The sequence below is a fragment of the Seriola dumerili genome, unplaced genomic scaffold, assembly GCF_002260705.1.
Source record: "Seriola dumerili isolate Sdu_G_001 unplaced genomic scaffold, Sdu_1.0 BDQW01000147.1, whole genome shotgun sequence".
Lineage (NCBI taxonomy): Eukaryota > Metazoa > Chordata > Actinopteri > Carangiformes > Carangidae > Seriola > Seriola dumerili.
In genome coordinates this window covers 183,196-200,547 of record NW_019174402.1, presented here as the reverse complement: position 1 = coordinate 200,547, position 17,352 = coordinate 183,196, and the positions used below count along the sequence as shown (strand labels likewise).

At 41.9% G+C, this 17,352-nt stretch overlaps 1 protein-coding gene across 1 annotated transcript in view; it reads right to left on the bottom strand.

Annotated features, from left to right (window-relative positions):
* Positions 1–17,352, bottom strand: part of nrn1l (neuritin 1 like) — a 59,072-nt gene that overhangs the window by 15,649 nt on the left and 26,071 nt on the right. The window lies entirely within an intron of this gene.

Genomic DNA, 17,352 nt, shown 5'->3' with positions numbered 1-17,352 from the left:
TGAGGAATAGCAACAGAAAAACGGCAACAATCTTGAATGAGATTTATGCACCTGTGCAGGTTGTTAGAAACTCTGGTGTACTTCTTTGGGCAACGTGAGAAATGTTAAATGTTACAAACAACCACTTCTGCAGCGTCCAGGTCGACAGAAAACTAAGTCAGAGGGACACGCAAGAAACAAAAGAAATTCCACTCGGCACGCTCCACATTGTTCCTGCTGGCTTGGCAGTTTTTTAGAAATCATTATTTTACTGACTATGTGAGACTGATGGTTCAGATTCTGTAAAGATTTAACACGTTTGAAGTGATAGGGAAAACAACAGGCAGCCACTTGATCAGAGGGCAAATACGTGGCTCAATAAGTGGGTCTCAAGACACACCAGTGACTCTTCTGGGTATTACCTAATTTTTCTAGGCACTTCAGGGCAGCAACATGTTTCCATGCACCGTAGAAACACTGGTAATTTTCTGGGAGAAAAGTTCAATTATTGCAAAAAGGTTTTTGTACGCTTGGCTGAGGTAGAAAAGTTGATCTATCAATAAAAATTGACAAAATGACAGAGCATGTGACTTGTTTGTCACTCACATACATGGAGACAAAATGGAAAGTAGGGCTGAAAAAAATCAAAACAATGAGCTGAAAGGGGCAAAAAAAAAGGAGCTTCGAGAGGAGCTGCAGTCAGGCATCTGTGGGTTTATCGTTTCAAGTGATGCCTTTCACATTAATTAATAAATAAATCAATTGGTAACACAAAATTATTGGTCAGTGAAGCCTTAACACTTATATTTGAATGCAGTACCGAAACACTCTTACTGCAGAAGCTCAAATAATCAGGATCCAACCCAGGAGCAACAACAACAAATCTTTCAGGTGTCAAGCAGCTATAGCATCTTGTCAGTTGTCAGCATGGATTGTCGGGACAATGCTGATGGAAAATATGCATGACAGGGTGTTTACTTTCAGTTCTAGGTACGGCAAAGGTTAGAGGAAGATGTGACATGCATGACAATCTGTGCTTTGGCAGGAGAAATCAAATCCAAATTCATAAAGAGGAGATGCATTTTAAAGGCAGGTGTCAGGATGTAATGGAGGTAATGTGGTAACCCACAATTTTATTTTCTGGTTTTATAATGTGTCAGGCTTGAATTAAAGGGAGAAGTGTGAATCATATTTCAAAAATATTAATCAAAATCAAGGTCATTCGGAGAATTGCTTCTTGTTTATATCTTCATAGAAATTAAGCTCCTAACAAAATTTAAAAATCAGGCACTAAAACACACACACATGCACATTCCTGTGAACCCAGTCTCACAAGTCATTTACTTTGCACATAGCTATTTACAGCATCTCACCAAAGCTCAAAGCTGTTTACTGAGTCAGACTTCAGGATCAGAAAATTCTCTCAGAGAGACGAAGTGTGTTTGGTTGTTGCGTTTTAAAATAATAATTAACACTCATTCAGTTGTGTTCATGTTGCATGTTACAGAGGTTTGAATTAAGAGTGAACTAAGCTTTCATGTACACACAGCAGAGAACCACATCTCTTTTGGGACATGGGTACCACTGTTTGATTAGGCTGATCCTTTCTCATCTTTTAAGCACTGGCAAATGAATATAAATCAGAAGCCTGAGAAGACTTTGAGGAGTGTAAACTGTCATGAAAACAGAAGCTCAAATTATTCCATCACAGGCTTTCAACTTTACCGTCTCTCTTCTTCACCCTTTCTCAACATTTCTGGTTCGGATCCTGACCTTTCAATCACCGCCAACATCTCCAATGTTCTCGATGATTCAGTGAGGTCTGATGTTGTGTGCTTATTCACAGCTGTTTCCCTGTCTTTGAAGAGACAACCAATCACAATTTTACAGGTGGGTTTATGAATGAGGATGTTACCTTCAGGAGCAAGAGCCTCAAAACTAGTGACATGAAAACCATGTCTTCCACCTGTGGTTAGGTTTGGGCAACAAAACCTTTTTTTGGCCTCTTTTTGAGCAGCAGTAGAGATACAGACAGGAAATGTGGGGACGGGGAGAGAGAGAGAGAGAGGGTCATAACATGCAACAGAGGTTCATCAGGTGACGGTTGAACCGTGGATGTTATGGTTATGTGGTATGCTGTCACGGTTCAGGAAATACTGGGCCCAAGTACACGACTCTGATGCAGCGTTAAAATTCAAACAGCTCGCGCTTTAGACCCTGAGATACAGAGGAAGGAAGGCAACGGGGTGGAATGGCAAGGGATGAAGACAGCGAGCAGGTGGAGGTCAAAAACACCAGGTGAACAGGACAAAGAGGGGCAGGTGAAGGCAAAGGCCAACAACTGACAGGCGGGGGGGGGGGGGCGGGAAACAGGCAGAAGTGCAAACAGGGAAAAGGCTGGAAGGCTACAGCTCTGACGGCACAATGGACAATCTGGCAAAGAGCAGGTGGAAGTGGGCTACAAAGATATATATGTATTCTGGGTCTAATGAGGGAATGGGGAACAGGTGTGCAGGTGGGTGTGGGGAATCAGGTGACAGCGAAAAGTGGGAAGAACTGAGGTTACTGCAGGGCAGGAGGGTGCGGCGGGATCTGAAACAACAATGGAAACTGACTGAATTAATATTTATGATAATATTTATGGTTGGCACTTCTCCTGCAATAGCCATTCAATGTATCCACTAATTCATTCTCTGTATAGTAGTTCTATAATATATGGTTAGATTAAAGTGGCGGAGGGATCCTTGATGGGAAAAAGACTCACAATAAAAAGTACAAGTTCCAAGAAACGACTGCACATCTCCAGCTCCTCATCAAGGTACCTTCACTGTGTCCTGCTGCTGAGTGGAAAACTACTTGTGCTGTGTACATCATGACTGCAACTATTTTTAACTGTCTGATTATCAAAACTAGAAGGTCACTCGGAGAGCACAGACTTCAACCAATGACATTCAATCAAATCAAAAAAACATACACCAGACTTAAGAGAGAAGAAAAATAAATAAAAAAAAATCATGTAATCCAGATCTGCCCCAAAATTTCAACTTTCAAGTTTGGTAGAAATCAGGTCAGTATTTCTGTGTAGCTGTGCTGACAAATAAACCGACACGGGTCACTGCTTGGTAGAGGTAATGATGGTGGAGGTAACAAGTTTGTTTGGCCGCACTGTAAACAGTTACACCAGATAGTCCTGGTGTTTAATATCGCTGAAGTTGCTACAAGTGGACATTGTATTGTAAGAGCAGATTTTTTTTTTTTTTTTAGGAAAACAAATGAAATACATTGCTAGTGAAATTTTACAGCATGTTCAGTATCAACACATCGCAACCTGCCAGACTGACAATGTTTCCTCATTATTTTCATTAAAGAAAAAACAGAATCCAGGCAGCATTACATGTCCTTCAAATTACTTTTCTTGTAAATTAGTATCATATAACCGCTGTGTCTAGGAGACATGGTGGACAGGTCCCCATGGCAAATTGCTACCACAGATTTCCTGTTGATTGAAGATGATGTTGGCAGGACAGATCACACTTGTTACCGATTGATTAGGGGAAAATAACAAAGCTCCGAAACAGAAATCGGCTAAACATGAGCAGGATGCGAGACTGATTAATGCAGTTTAACAAAATGCCAATCGAGTCCGTTTATGAAGCCACAACATTTCTTCATCAGTCATCCTTCCTGTTAGTTTTATATACATGTGTGTGTGTTTCTGTGATTATCTGTGATCCCGATCTCTGATAACGTGGGAGGCAAGAGAAGCCGCTTCGGGTGGAGGAGAGACAGGTGATCAATAAAATGAACCTTTGGACTGTCTGACGCGTCTAAAAACCTAAACCACTTGTCACTTGACTGGCTTAAATACAAATACAATAAAAGGAATCATCCCCTTACCTCTCTCTCTCTCTCCACCTCTCGCTCTCCTCTTGTGGGACGAGTGATGGAGAAGGTGGAGACAAAGGAGGCACTGTGGAAACTTTTGGCAGCTTCTTTCTTTTACCATCTGTTGCTTATTCCTGTCTTTCTTCTCCTTGAATTCATCTCTTTACTCATTCATCTCGAAGCTCTCATGACAGGCAATGCACACCAATGACTACCTGCCTATTGAATGACAATGTTTGAATAGTTATCCTTGCATATACATGAGAGCGGGGTAATAAAGAGCGGGACTTGCTCTCTCTAAAAGAGATTTGATTAGAACTGTGATCTTGAATTTAAAAACAAATCCATTATAGATAATTATAACAGCTTGATTTGACTGCCGCCTTTTTCATTGCCATTCATCACAACTCTGTTTACTCAAATCATTCAGTGTTTGCACTGCCATGAGCATCTGTTGTTTATCACGTGAATTGGTCAGGTTATCAGTTAAAAGATGGAAGATGGAGTCCTCGCTCAGTCAAAAAAGTGTTTTGACTTTGCTACCCGGCTTGGATGTTTTGCCTTCACTGTGCAGGATAATAAGATTATTGCAGTGATGACGTATTTTATATTCCAGTGCTAAAGTGTATGTGCCGTATGAGCAGAGCTTGACACTAGACGGCTTTTTCACATTCATCTGCTAAAGGGGGAAAGTTTCCCTGTGCTCACCTTAAATCTCAGTTTGAGACGTGTTCATGTACCAGCTGGATTTTGCAACTTCACAACTAGGTTTAGATGCCAGTCATGGTTCGATGTGCATGTTGAACATACAAGTGAGATGTGCATATACAGAAAATTGACTTTTCATTGACACCTTGTAGGATTAACTTTAGAAATGAACAATATTTGCATTTTCATAAATTACTTCTCCATATTAATTTTGCATCGAGGGAGAAGGAGTAGATGTCATTTTAAGAATGTTGAACTCAGTAATTGAACATTTCGGGGGAAAATACCATAGGAGATATAAATTATTGTTCCAAGCAGAAGATTTCTATGTTTTAAAACATGTCTGTAGGGGATCTTAAAGGATGAATCACAAATACAATATAAAGTTTAATTAAAAAAAACAAAGCTTAGTTATTTCCCATAATGGCCAGGGCTCTGTTTTTAGCAAATCGGAGTAAATAGTTTATTTGTTGGGGATTTTAATTCATAATTGTTGCATGACTATTTACAGCAGAGGAATTAAAAATTAAAACTGCTGATGTTCATTGTAATGAAGGAACATGTCACCCATTGCAACAGTTTATTCTTACCACAGTGGAGCTCTATGGCACAAAGGAACACGCCACACTAACATTAATTGTTAGTATAGTATAATTGTTGCTTTTGCTCTTTTCATGGAATTTGTTGTCAGAAAGAAAAATACAGAGTATTGCACACATTGACTAATGCAAACATTTATATGGATGAAGTTTCCTCCTTATGCATCCAGCCAATCTGGACATTGTTTCTCAGTTGTGTTTGTGCTCAGGTGATGAATGTAATATTCACTCTCCTTTTAGCTTGTTTTGGTCCGCACCAACTCGCCTTAATGCTCCACTATGTTTACCAGCTAGTTGCAAACCTAGCTGTCTGCATTTTGGTGTTGGGATCCTAGGGTACAGTGGATTTTTGGAGCTTCATTTATTTCACTGAAAGAAGCTGCGTGGTGCTGCTGGATTCAAGGTTGATGAGAGCAGGTCAGTTGATGCTTGCTATTTGTAAGTTTTGCTATTGCTACATAGTCAACGTTAGCATAAATAGCCGTTTATTTACCATTCTTGACAGAGCTTAGGCTATTGTTGCTTTTACAAGACAAGAGGTTATAATACGTCCTCTGAGCAGCACCACCTCTTCAGGGTAGCCTGGAGGCCACAGTGTCTCTGTACCTATCTGAAAGTGATGAGACAGTCCACCTTGGCCGGAGCTAGCTAGTTAGCATGCTAACTTCAGTTGAGGAAAAGAAGTGATAGAAACAGAAGCAAAACAAGAGGGTTGCTTTCCACCACTGGACACAGCTCTTGAAGATGCTGAACTCACAATGTTTTCTCTTCACTGGTAAGTAAACAGCTGCTAATGCTAATGTTGGCTATGTAGCAATAGCAAAACTGACAGATAGCTCCTTTAAGAGTGGCCCAGTCCCTGAAGAGCCTCATGACTGGTAACATAGAAAGCTGAGACAATTTTAGCAAAGAGTTTACTCATCCCAGAAGAGCCTCATTGTGAGTTGTAGACAGCCAGCTGTCCTGCAGAGCAAGATCATTTTGGAGCTGGTAGTAACCGATATTTCACTGAGCTAAGATGGCCCTCTTCAAGGGTGTAACAGGCACAGATGCATCGTGTCATGATTAGTGTACAAGACGGCGGGGATGAAGCTACTGAAGAGTGTGTGACTGTCCCAGAAGTGGATTGTCGTGACTAGTAAAAGTCAGAGTAGAGCCACGGCTGGAGCCTGGCAGGTGAACAGGAGATGCTAATTGGGTCAGACACTGCATCACCACAACTCTTCCCCCTCTCCCCTGAGACCTGCTGTTTAATATTTGATAAACCAGACCTTCTCCCACCCCACTATTCTCTTTGTGTTGTTTTTTTTTTTCTAGGAAACCTATTGATTTCAGGCAGGGTTGTTCACAGAGCCTGAAGATTATTGGCTTCACTCATCTCCATCAAGTTTTAATGAAGACCTGAGGAGGAAAAACAGCAGGAGAAGGAGAAAAGAAGACAAGTGTGAGAGAAAAAGTAGTGGAGGTGCAGATGACCAGGAAGGAGGGGAGAAAGTAATGCAAAACTTGAAAGAAATTAAGAAGGTTGATTGGGCAGTTTATCATAAACAAAAGGCCAGCAAACACTTTTTCATCATAGGTGATTGGTCAATGACTTACTGAGGAACAACGTTAATCCTTTTTAACGTTGTGTCACTTCTGTTTGTGTATGGATTAAATGAGATACCAGCCAGGCTAGCTGTTTCCCTCAGCTTCCAGCCTTTATGCTAAGCTAGGCTAACTATGCTCTGGCTACAGCTCATGAAATTGATATCAATCTTCTCATCCAACTCAAGAGAAAGAAGGAAATAATACTGAATAAGAACAGTCTCCCAGAAATGCTGAAATATTCTTTTGAACTTGTGCTGTCTAACTGACAGAAAAAGGTTTGTAAGTTAAAGATTACAAACTGCTGTTTACCATAAAATGGTGTTAAACAGTGGGACTGTTGTGCCAAAAGCTCTGAATGATTGTACCAATATGTATGCTTATGAAATATGTCTTATTCAGCCCATTATAGTAATTAAATGAAAATCAACACGATGTAGGGGAGTCCCCTGATGCACTGATTTAAATTTTCTACACTTCCTTGGAAAAGGTCCTCTTCAGAAAAGTGCTGTATGATTATCTCCACCAGCCACTATTCAAACTGAAATGAGTTCTGGGAGTGCAGTTGGGAAATCAAGGCAGGGAGGCACATCTGTTCAATTGGCAAGAATTTGTTGTTCCTGGTTTGGCTTGTAAACTAATTATCTGTTTGCAATGCTTGATTGAACCTTTTCCCCCTCATGCTGAGATGACCTGGGGATCTGATAGGGCGGCGTGACCTAACTCTAATGGCTCAGTGTTTTAACACAGTGGTCTCACAGAGAGACTGATCCCCTGAGGTTGATCAAATGACCTTTACTGTGTGGACTTTATATGCTCTCTTAGTTTCTGTCGTATAATGACATACATGTCAGAACCCTATTTTAACCAAACAGTCCCAGGAACTAATCTCAGAGAATACAAGTCCCTTTCGTGAATTCCTGTTTAAATTGCATCTTAAAACTGAGGATTTGTAATATCAGACCAATTATGGATTAAGCCTTAAACCATAATGCCACACGAGCAAGTCTAACCCTATATGTTGGCACAGCACTGCTTTGAGCTAAATGCTAATGGAAGCATGCTAACATGCTCACAATGACATCTGGGAACCATGAATATCTATAATAAAAAAAAAAATTGCCAAAACATCCATTAGTGTTGAGATATTGTAGTCTGGCCCAAAAGAGTGACATTACCAGCCCCAGCCACCCAAGTCAAAAATATGAGCAGCTACTGAAACTATATATCACACTCTCACACTAATATCAGATTCATGCAGGTACAAGGTTCCTGGAAAAGCTCCTGGGGTCAAAAAGGGTCAACAGTCTGTCTCTTACTAAATGCAATGTAATGTGCATTCAGCTTGTAAAGAAAGTAAACCAATGAATGAGTCTGAAATTTTAAATAATCTTGAGAAGTATTGAGGCTCTTGCAGGACTTTCCCTATTAGTCGGTGATAAGAACCTGTCAAGGTTGGTGCAGATGTGTGCTCACAGGAATAAAAAATTAACCTGAAAATATGGAGCTGAAATACCACAGCTTTCAAAAAAGTTGCTGAAAAAAAAAGTGGAAAAAAACATGCATGATAAATAAAATTAAAACTACAGATGTTTGGACCAATGGGCAAATAACTCCAGGGACACATCAGTGCTGAGGAGAGCAGTCAGATCAATGAAGGGACAGCTGATCAACTGCTTATCAACCTACCTCGATTAATATTTGATATCTGAACTAAAACTGAGCCCAGGGAGAGAGAGAGCGAGCAGCGGGAGTGGAGAGGGGGAGTGACTGATTGATATAGGCAGCAAGAGAAATCTCCAGGCTTTGCAGACTTGATTGTGATCAGAGAGAGATAAAGGGGATAAAAAGAGATAAAGAAGCGTGGAAAAGCATTTTTCTAAGGGGGGGGGTGATGAATAGCACTGATAAATAGTATTTGTTTGGTGGAATTGTTGAGGACTATTGATGTCAGGAAACATTGCTCTCACTGCATCCAATACAGCGGGTTATAATATCAATATGACAAATGTTAAAGGATAAGACTGGCATTATTCTACATCTTTCTTTATCGTCAACAACAATGAAGAGAACGTCTGTCTCTCAGTACTTTGTCTTCCCTGCACTGTCTGTGGCACTCCCTAAGGCCCCGAGTAAGTCTGCTCCTTGGGAAGATGTTATCTTTAAAAACAGGTCACAAATACTGTATATAGATTCATTCTTTAAAAAAAGCAGTAAGGAGCTGTCTTAAAACAGCTGGCCGCTGTAGTTTTCAGCTGACGATAACTCGGACGGGAGGATTGTGTGTTTGTTGGGAAGGACTGGATCATCAGTTAGGTGGCCCCAGACACCCAGGAGTCCCAGAATCCCAGGTTCACCTCATGGCAATTAGATTCAGGTAATATGATTAATTATAACTTCATTGGGGACTATGGGAATATGTACTACTAAAGCACGACATCAACCGATGTGATGTTATATGGTGTTTTCATACGTAACCCGTTTAGGTTCAGCTGAACCCTGGTGGGTTTTTCCCGTTCTGTGTGGTTCTTCTGGACCGGACCGAGACCACCTCGAAACAAGGGTCTTGCTCTGCTTCCAAGCAGCAAGTGGACCTGTTATTAAATCCACCAAGGGATTGTTCAGGAAGCGATCTTAAGCAACCTGTATAAGCTATAGATATACGTATACAGTACATATACATATACAGCCTAAAACAGTTAAAAGTCTGCTGTGCTTGAATCCTTCTCTGTGTACTTTGGCAGTTCATTAAGTCAGTGACAAGGACGTGACATAATGATCCCGCAGTAATCCCACTTGTATTACCGATGCCTCTACCCATTTAATCATTATTTAGAACATAATTGATTTACAGTCTAATAATACTAATGCTCAGAATCAGTTATTTCTCCGTGAGCTCTGACACCAGACAACGTACTCTACATACACAGTATCAGCGTGACCTGCTGTCAGTCCCCAGACACTGATGATTCACTGATGATTCAGGATGACATTTCCCAAAACTGTCCGGACAATAAAGTTACCTGTCGATCTGTTTAAATTCATGTTTACAGCTCTGGGTTCATTTGTAAAAGAAAAAGTGAGCGTGAACATAAAACTTCACCAGAACTAAAAGGCAACGATTCCTGATTTTTCTTTGGTCCAAAACCAGATGAAAAGAACAACAGGTGTGAACGCAAAAAAGGGTAAACCCGCTTAAAAAGGCGACTGACTCCTTTCACACTGCCAGACGAGTTTGCCTTTCTGTTTGGACTGAGGACACACACACACACACACACACACACACACACACACACACCTATAGGGAGCAACATCTCATGCAGATATAGGACACGCACACGAGTGAGCTGCAGTACAGACTGGTAAAATGGATCCCTCGTGTCTCATCCCCGGGTCGGTGCTCCTACAAGTGTCGCGTTTGTAAAAGTTATTGAGCGCAGCACACTCTCAGCCGAAGGCGTAGCCGCAGTGTTTGTGGTTTAACAGCACTGTGCTGGTCAGGGGACAGGTGTGTTCACAGTGTCTGCACTCCAGAAGATGTTACAGCGTGGAAAATTAACGTGGACGTCGTGTTTACATCACTGCCGATCAGAGCTGAGCCAAATACCTGTGACTTCTTAAGGCTTTAGTGTGTGTGTGTGTGTGTGTGTGTGTGTGTGTGTGTATTTTTTTTAAATATACATATTTATATTTAAAGAAATGATATTTAACTTATATTAATTTAGATTTAGAGTAAAGAAACAGAAGCCAACGTGGCTTGTATTTTAAAGAAACAAAACTTCAAATACATTTAAGTAAAGTGCAGCGATGCAGTTCAACGCGATTTATGTTGATGTTTTGAAAGATGTAACACATTTGTTGACCTTTGTGAGGTGTTCACATTTATTATGACTGTATAAGAAACTCAAAGAGACTCTTCTCTTTTTAATGTCTTTGATTTGTTCTCTCAGAGATGCCAGAAAGCTCACCTTCTCCCCAGGCTTTGAAATTCAGCTGCAGTTATTTAAAGGAATTTCTGTGAGTACAGTTTTATCACAGACACAGAAAGGAAAAAAAAGAACATCCTGGATTCTACTTTCTCTTTTTAAGATTGACCCTGAAATATGAGTAGGCCTACACAACATGTGAATGTTAAAGCATTATATGTTTTGCTCAATATGTGATTTAAGGCCCTACTTACAATACTTATACACACACGCAGTTTTGCACTGTGTAATAATAAAAAACAGTTAGTTATGATAAAGGTTGCCAGAATTAGCAAAGTTCATTCTCCAGGGCCCATGATCATCCACAAAAATCAATATCATTATCAATCAATATCATGCCAATTTAATTTGCTAATAAAGCTAGAGATTAGAGCAGGGCTTTCTGCCTGAAGAGACTTGCTCTAAATTGTCTGTTTGGTTTCATTTGAAACGAGACGATCAAACGAGCAGCAGCATGTTGTGTTTCACACCACACCGAACGGGACAATGCAGCAGTCAACCTGAAAATCCAATCCTGAAGTGTGTGGTGGAGCTGGTAAATTGATTCCACAAAATGACGTCTCACACACTGAAACACAAAAACTTTAAAATGCTGCACATGACGACTTCAGACAGCAGGCATCGCCATCTGCTGCCGAGGCAACACTGAACATGTGCTCCAACGCCTGTCTTCATTCAGTTTATACAAAAATCTATAGTTCTTTTAACCTCAGTGCAAATAGCAAAGCATTAAGGGGATAGTTTGGGGTATTTGACGTGGGGTATAGTGCATAGTCGGTGCATCACCTGGAGCAGATTCAGATCAACTTTCTCTTTGGTACTACTTTTTTTCCAACCACTGAACTACCGTATTCCTACGCACAAGCGTACCTACGGAGCACACTGTATCACGCCGCAGCCGCAGGTCAGCTGAGTGAATCAGAAACTGAACTATCCCTTTAAAAATCTTGATTACTGGCGCACTTGGAATACAGGAATATAAAATTCACTGTGAAATCTTCTCAGATGTTTTAATACGTTTTGACGTCTCTGGAAAGACACAGTGCACGTTGAAAAATTAGTCATTCGCACCTGATGATTAAACTGCTAAAGTGAATCGTGTGCTCCAGTATTTCATTGGGCTTCAGTCGTTAAGAGGTGGCCCACTGAGCTGTTTGTAACCTGTCCTCCGCTGAGAGCACCGACCTCCATTAGTGGAGGGGCTGAAGCGTGAGAGACTCCTTTTAACCCGTAAACTTTCAAGCTTGACGTAAAGCGTTGTAGTTCATTTCTCTTCATACAGTTTCACACGGTCTCATGTCCATCCGAGCCATGGAAGTGCTTCATCTTTTAGTCACCGGCTGTTGACTGTGCAGAAAATTAATGGGACTCATGGACTGTTGTGGAACAGTGGAGACCTGGTATCTCTCCTACCACCTCGCAACTCTATTAGCGACCTTACAAGGCGACTACCTGCAGTTTCTCAGTGCAAGACTTTCATGTTTTCAGTGGGTATATGGGACTGGAAATAGGGATGGGGATGGGAAAGTGGTCTCAGACATTTGGAGCCCACTGTATGTGGTTTATGACGTCTGTGATTTGTGCCTAGCTCGGCTACACCACAACTTTGTTGACAAAAAGCAAGTTTAACGTCAGGTACTGAACCTGCTTGTAATGAAATTGCAAACAGAGCACCGGCGTGGTGAACTGAAAATAAGCTAGTTTGTGACAGACTGTCTTTAGGAAACTCTGTCGCTCTACCAGAGTTACAGCTCAGGTGTTGTTTTCATTTGTGCGTATAGTAAAAAAACATCAAAGCTGTTCTTTTCCCCTCTGCTCCACTTTCAAAGCGGCGTGCTGTGTGGAGAGGCGCGCGCACAGCGAAGCCCCGCTGACAGCCCCGCGCTCAGAGCAGGCAGGAGGGCTGCTGCCATGCTACACGCTGAAATGCCCAATATATATGAGATGGACGCACTATGATGTCAGCGGGTCTCGGGGAAGTAGAATGCAGATGGCATCCAGACACGTCCACGTACAGTACACACTACCACACACACAGAAACACAACGTACTGATCTATTCATGAGTCTGGTCGTGCAGAGGCTGGCAAGATCACTGCTGACTGGACTGAAATGCTGCTGATGCCGGCTGCTCACCTCACCTGACAAACACACACACACACACACACACACACACACACACACTCTCAGGGGATAACATTCAAATTGATTAGGCCTGCAGCTATTTTTCTTCAAGTGTCAATCCATTCCTGAATGATGCACATGGCTCCTAGTGACCCCCACCCCACCTCCTCCTCTCACACACACACACACACACACACACACCATTGCAGTGACTATTTTTTCATATGATGTTATGGTAACTTTCACTATGGAAACTTTGGCGTGCCTCCTCATGAAAACATGTGTAGAACTAATGATGGTACTCAGGGTGACAGGCCTCATCGCGTGAGAAACATCCCACTGAGACTGTTTACATCTCTCTTGCATAGTGTGTGTGTGTTTGTGTGTGTGTGTGAGAGAGAGAGAGTGTGTGTGTGGGATTTTTCCCAGGCAGTTAATTGAAAACAAAAAAAGAGGGTAAATAAGTATATGTATGTGCACATAATATATACTCCTGCATATAATCTAAGTGTGTGTGTGTGTTTGTGTGTGTGTGTGTGTGTGTGCGTGTGTGTGTTACCTGTGCGTTCATGGGACCAGAAGTGAACAACAACACCTTATAATTAGACCAGTCCAAGTCAGGTGACTCCTCACTGTGACTGGGAAACCTGCTCTACACTACCTTTCCATTAACACCTCTGTGTGTGCTTTTGGGGGGCGGAAAGGGGGGAGGGGGGGTATATAACCCAGAATGGAGAGGAAATGAAAGCTAGAAAGACAAATATGACAAAGAGAAAAAGGAAGAGAAGAAAGAGAGGCATCCAGTCAGCGAGTCCTTCATTAGTGAAAGGCTTCAGGTAACTGACTTGGAGGAGTGTGTAACCTGTGAAAAGGGAAAAGTGCAGAGAGCCTCTGTGGACGAGTTCAGTGCTTGTTAACATGAAAAGATGGTATGAGAGAAATGGGGGTGGGGGGTTCCTCATGAACTTAATTTTCCAGTCGTTTGAAGCTTCATACTGAAGTGCTGAAGTTCCTCCCACACAGGACTGCTTTTCCTCCTCCTCAGGTAGCAACTGTTTAAATCAAGACTCATGTTTTATCTTCATCGAAATATCAAAATGTAGGTGTTGCTCATACAACCTCTGCCAACCCCCGATGAGCAGTGCCGACGTCACTGAGGACAGTTCTCTTCATGAAATGTGTCCAGTGGCCGAGTATTCAGTAGGTCATGCTGCGGGCCATGTTCAGTCAATCCTATGAAGGTTTACAGTTTGACAGATTGGCGCCAAACAACTGTCACTGTATTACTTTGGTACTGAGGTACACTTACGGTACGTTCAGACCGAAAGCGGCGAGAGCGAAAGAATTTGCTCTGACAAGGACGCTGTTGAAGTTTGCTCTGATGTAGATGAATCAGACATCTAGTGAGCGAATCCTTGGTCCTTCAATCTGTGTTTAAAGCAAACAGACGTGTCAGCCGGTATCTTTGTGCCAACTGACCGCAAGTACAGTTTAAGTCAACCGCGTGAAATCTTTTAAATTAGCGACGTTAAAGTTACCGACTGACGCATCAAGTCGTCGCGCAACCCTGTTTTATTCTCCCACTTCTACATTCTGATTGGTTTCCGCCGAACCGCATCATAGCTAATTACCAAAATGTTGCCTTGACTTCAGCTTTTTCTGACGCTCACACTGCCTGAGACGCACCGCCAATGGTCATCGCCACCAAGAGACGTTGGCTCACGTGCGGTCCCTTTGACATTCTCGCAAATTTCCGTCTGAACGTACAGTTAAAGTGGATTTGTGGATATCTAATGGAGAGCAGGTCCATCTCTGGACATTTTGGTTCAGTTATCTAACGGCAGCAGTGAAGGAAACCAGTATGCAGTTGTCTTGCATTGGTTTCACTGATGTTTAGCAGGTGCACACACCTCTGCAGTGCTGCTGTTAGTCTGGCATTTTGTTACTGCTGAGGTTAATGAGTGTCTGTCTAAATCCTGTCCAGACCTTCCTGCTGCAAAAGAGTCACGCTGACATCCTCTCTCTTGGTGGGAAGTTGCACTGAAAGTTGTATAATTAAGAGAAAAAAAGAGAATTAAATTAAGGTGGTGAGCACAGCGATAAGTGAAAGTTTCATATTAATAACAGCTGCTTCTCATCATGCAGAGTCATGCATGCTATTATTTCATCATGTTTCCCCTACTGTACTTCATCACGTGCCTCAGCACATCTCCTCTACTGCAACTCTTTGACATGCAAGGAATTAAATGGTCACTTAGATAGATATTAAAGTACACATACACTTTTGCATGTGAGGGTAAATGGACATATACGTATCCACTTACACAGATACACACTCAGATCTAAGTCAGTAACAGTGGCGTGTTTCTGTGACGAGCTGTCTTATCCGTGCGGGTGGTTGAACGAGCAATTTGCACTGTGGTTTCATCACAGCAAGTCAACCCACAGACATGTTGTATTACTGCGTATCCATGTGTTCCCATCACCGCACAAAGCTGCGAACGGCAACTCCACACAAAGACATGACGCCCGAAAACCGTCGGCTACAGCTGACAGAATGTTAAACTACTAGTTATTAATGTAATAATCACAAATGTTTATATGTTTATTTAATCTTTAGATTTCTCCCCGACACATTGACAAGGCACATGGACCAGCTGATAGTTAACAGCACGCAGAAGAGTGAACACTGCACTGTCAAACCTATCTGCTAACAAAGGTCTGACAGCAAGACAGACAAGCAGCAAACCCTTCCACACCTGCAGCACACGTACATGCTTGTCTCATTTACAGCCCACTGAATTAACGCGCGTGTGTCAGGGCTCTACAATACGGCTAAAAGATCGACATATTTTCTGCACTGGAAACAAATGCTTTTATAAACTGAGAGTGCGATTTGTTGTCAGGAAGTACGACTGAATGAACGGCTGAATGGGCTACTAGAGTTCCTCAAATCAAATGTCACTTAACATGTAAGCGCATGAATAATCAGGGTTCGAGTTAGACACTGTGACACTGACCCATTTAAAAACATAAAAATGCCCCATCGCTGAAGCCTGCTATCCACTACACTGCTGTCATTACAGACCCGTCTGTGCCGACCACAACCCCCCGTGACTCACTCATGGACCTGCCTCTTCTGTCAAGCGGTGACATTTAGCCTGCAAACATCTAGGGCTTATTGGAACGGTGGAATAAACAACGATATTAGGTCGTTTTTCAAAAGACTATTGTCCTTATGACACATACTGTTGAGAAAGCCTCTGTTCCAAGGCCGGGGTTTTAGTTACTCGTGTAGTTACAAATGTCAATGGGATTTCAAATGAGGTTTTCCTCCCACTGAGGTATCCTAGTGATGTAGTTATTATCACTGAATATGGACTGATCTGGTTTTCTAGATATAGATACATTTTGAAGTTCAAGTAAAACTTCTTCTAAAAATCAGTTGCAGTTTAGTTCAGATGAAAGGAGAGAACTTTCTCAGCCTGTTTTTCATCCATATGTTTGTATGAAAACATCTTGCAACAACTTACAAATCCTCATTTCTTTTCATCAAAAACAAAATCAAATTTACTGAAAAACATAATCAATTAAGTCCCCCCCCCCCCCCCCCCCCCCGCCCACTGATAACACTGGATCAAAATAATACTGTATAATAACCAATTGCTGAAATCTTTTTTTATCTGCTTTTCACCATAAAAAAAATAGCAGTTCTGTAAACAGCAGGAAGAATTTACTTTCTCACAATTGGGCCAATGTTGTATTTGTACCAGCGAGTCGCCAGCACAACTCTGTAGAAGTTATTGCACTTGCAGACAGATCCAGCTCTGATCTTAATACATTTGGTGCATGAGACAGTTGGCAGGAGCGAGATGTTTAATACCAACTAGGCAGACTAGCACAACTTTCCCTCTAAAGCAGAGATGAAATGAAATGAGTCTCGGAGTTTACGCAGGGCTTTTAAGTCTGATAAGGCTTGTGATCAGTGATTAAATTGGCTTTAATAGCAGGGAGGTCTGAGCGTGTGTGGGTGCGTGTGTGTGTGTCCTCTGGTTTGATGTAAATTGGTAAAATTGGCGCTTGTAGCTGCATTTTGTATCTCTCTCTCCCCTCCCGTTGCAGGGCAGGTGCTCATAAAGGAAAAGTATTTGAAAGAAAAACTTGTCTTTTATCCCCTTGTGCCAGTCCTCCCCCCTTCATCACTCGATAAGCAAATACTTTCTCTCCCTTTTGTACATCTCTGGTTGAACTTCCTGAGCCGTGTTGAAGGTAAAGGACAGAACAACAAGTATTGGAAACAATTTCAGGCCCCCGCTGGCTGGTGACACGTGACTGTAGGTGGATGAATATTCATCGAAACACGACACGTCTGAGGTCGCAGCGGGAGTTTATTCTAAGAACAGCCAGAACACGCAGTCTACATTCAAACATGGCCGTTACTCCTCCTTCTCCTCATAGGACAGTTAAATCCTTTACACCTCCCAC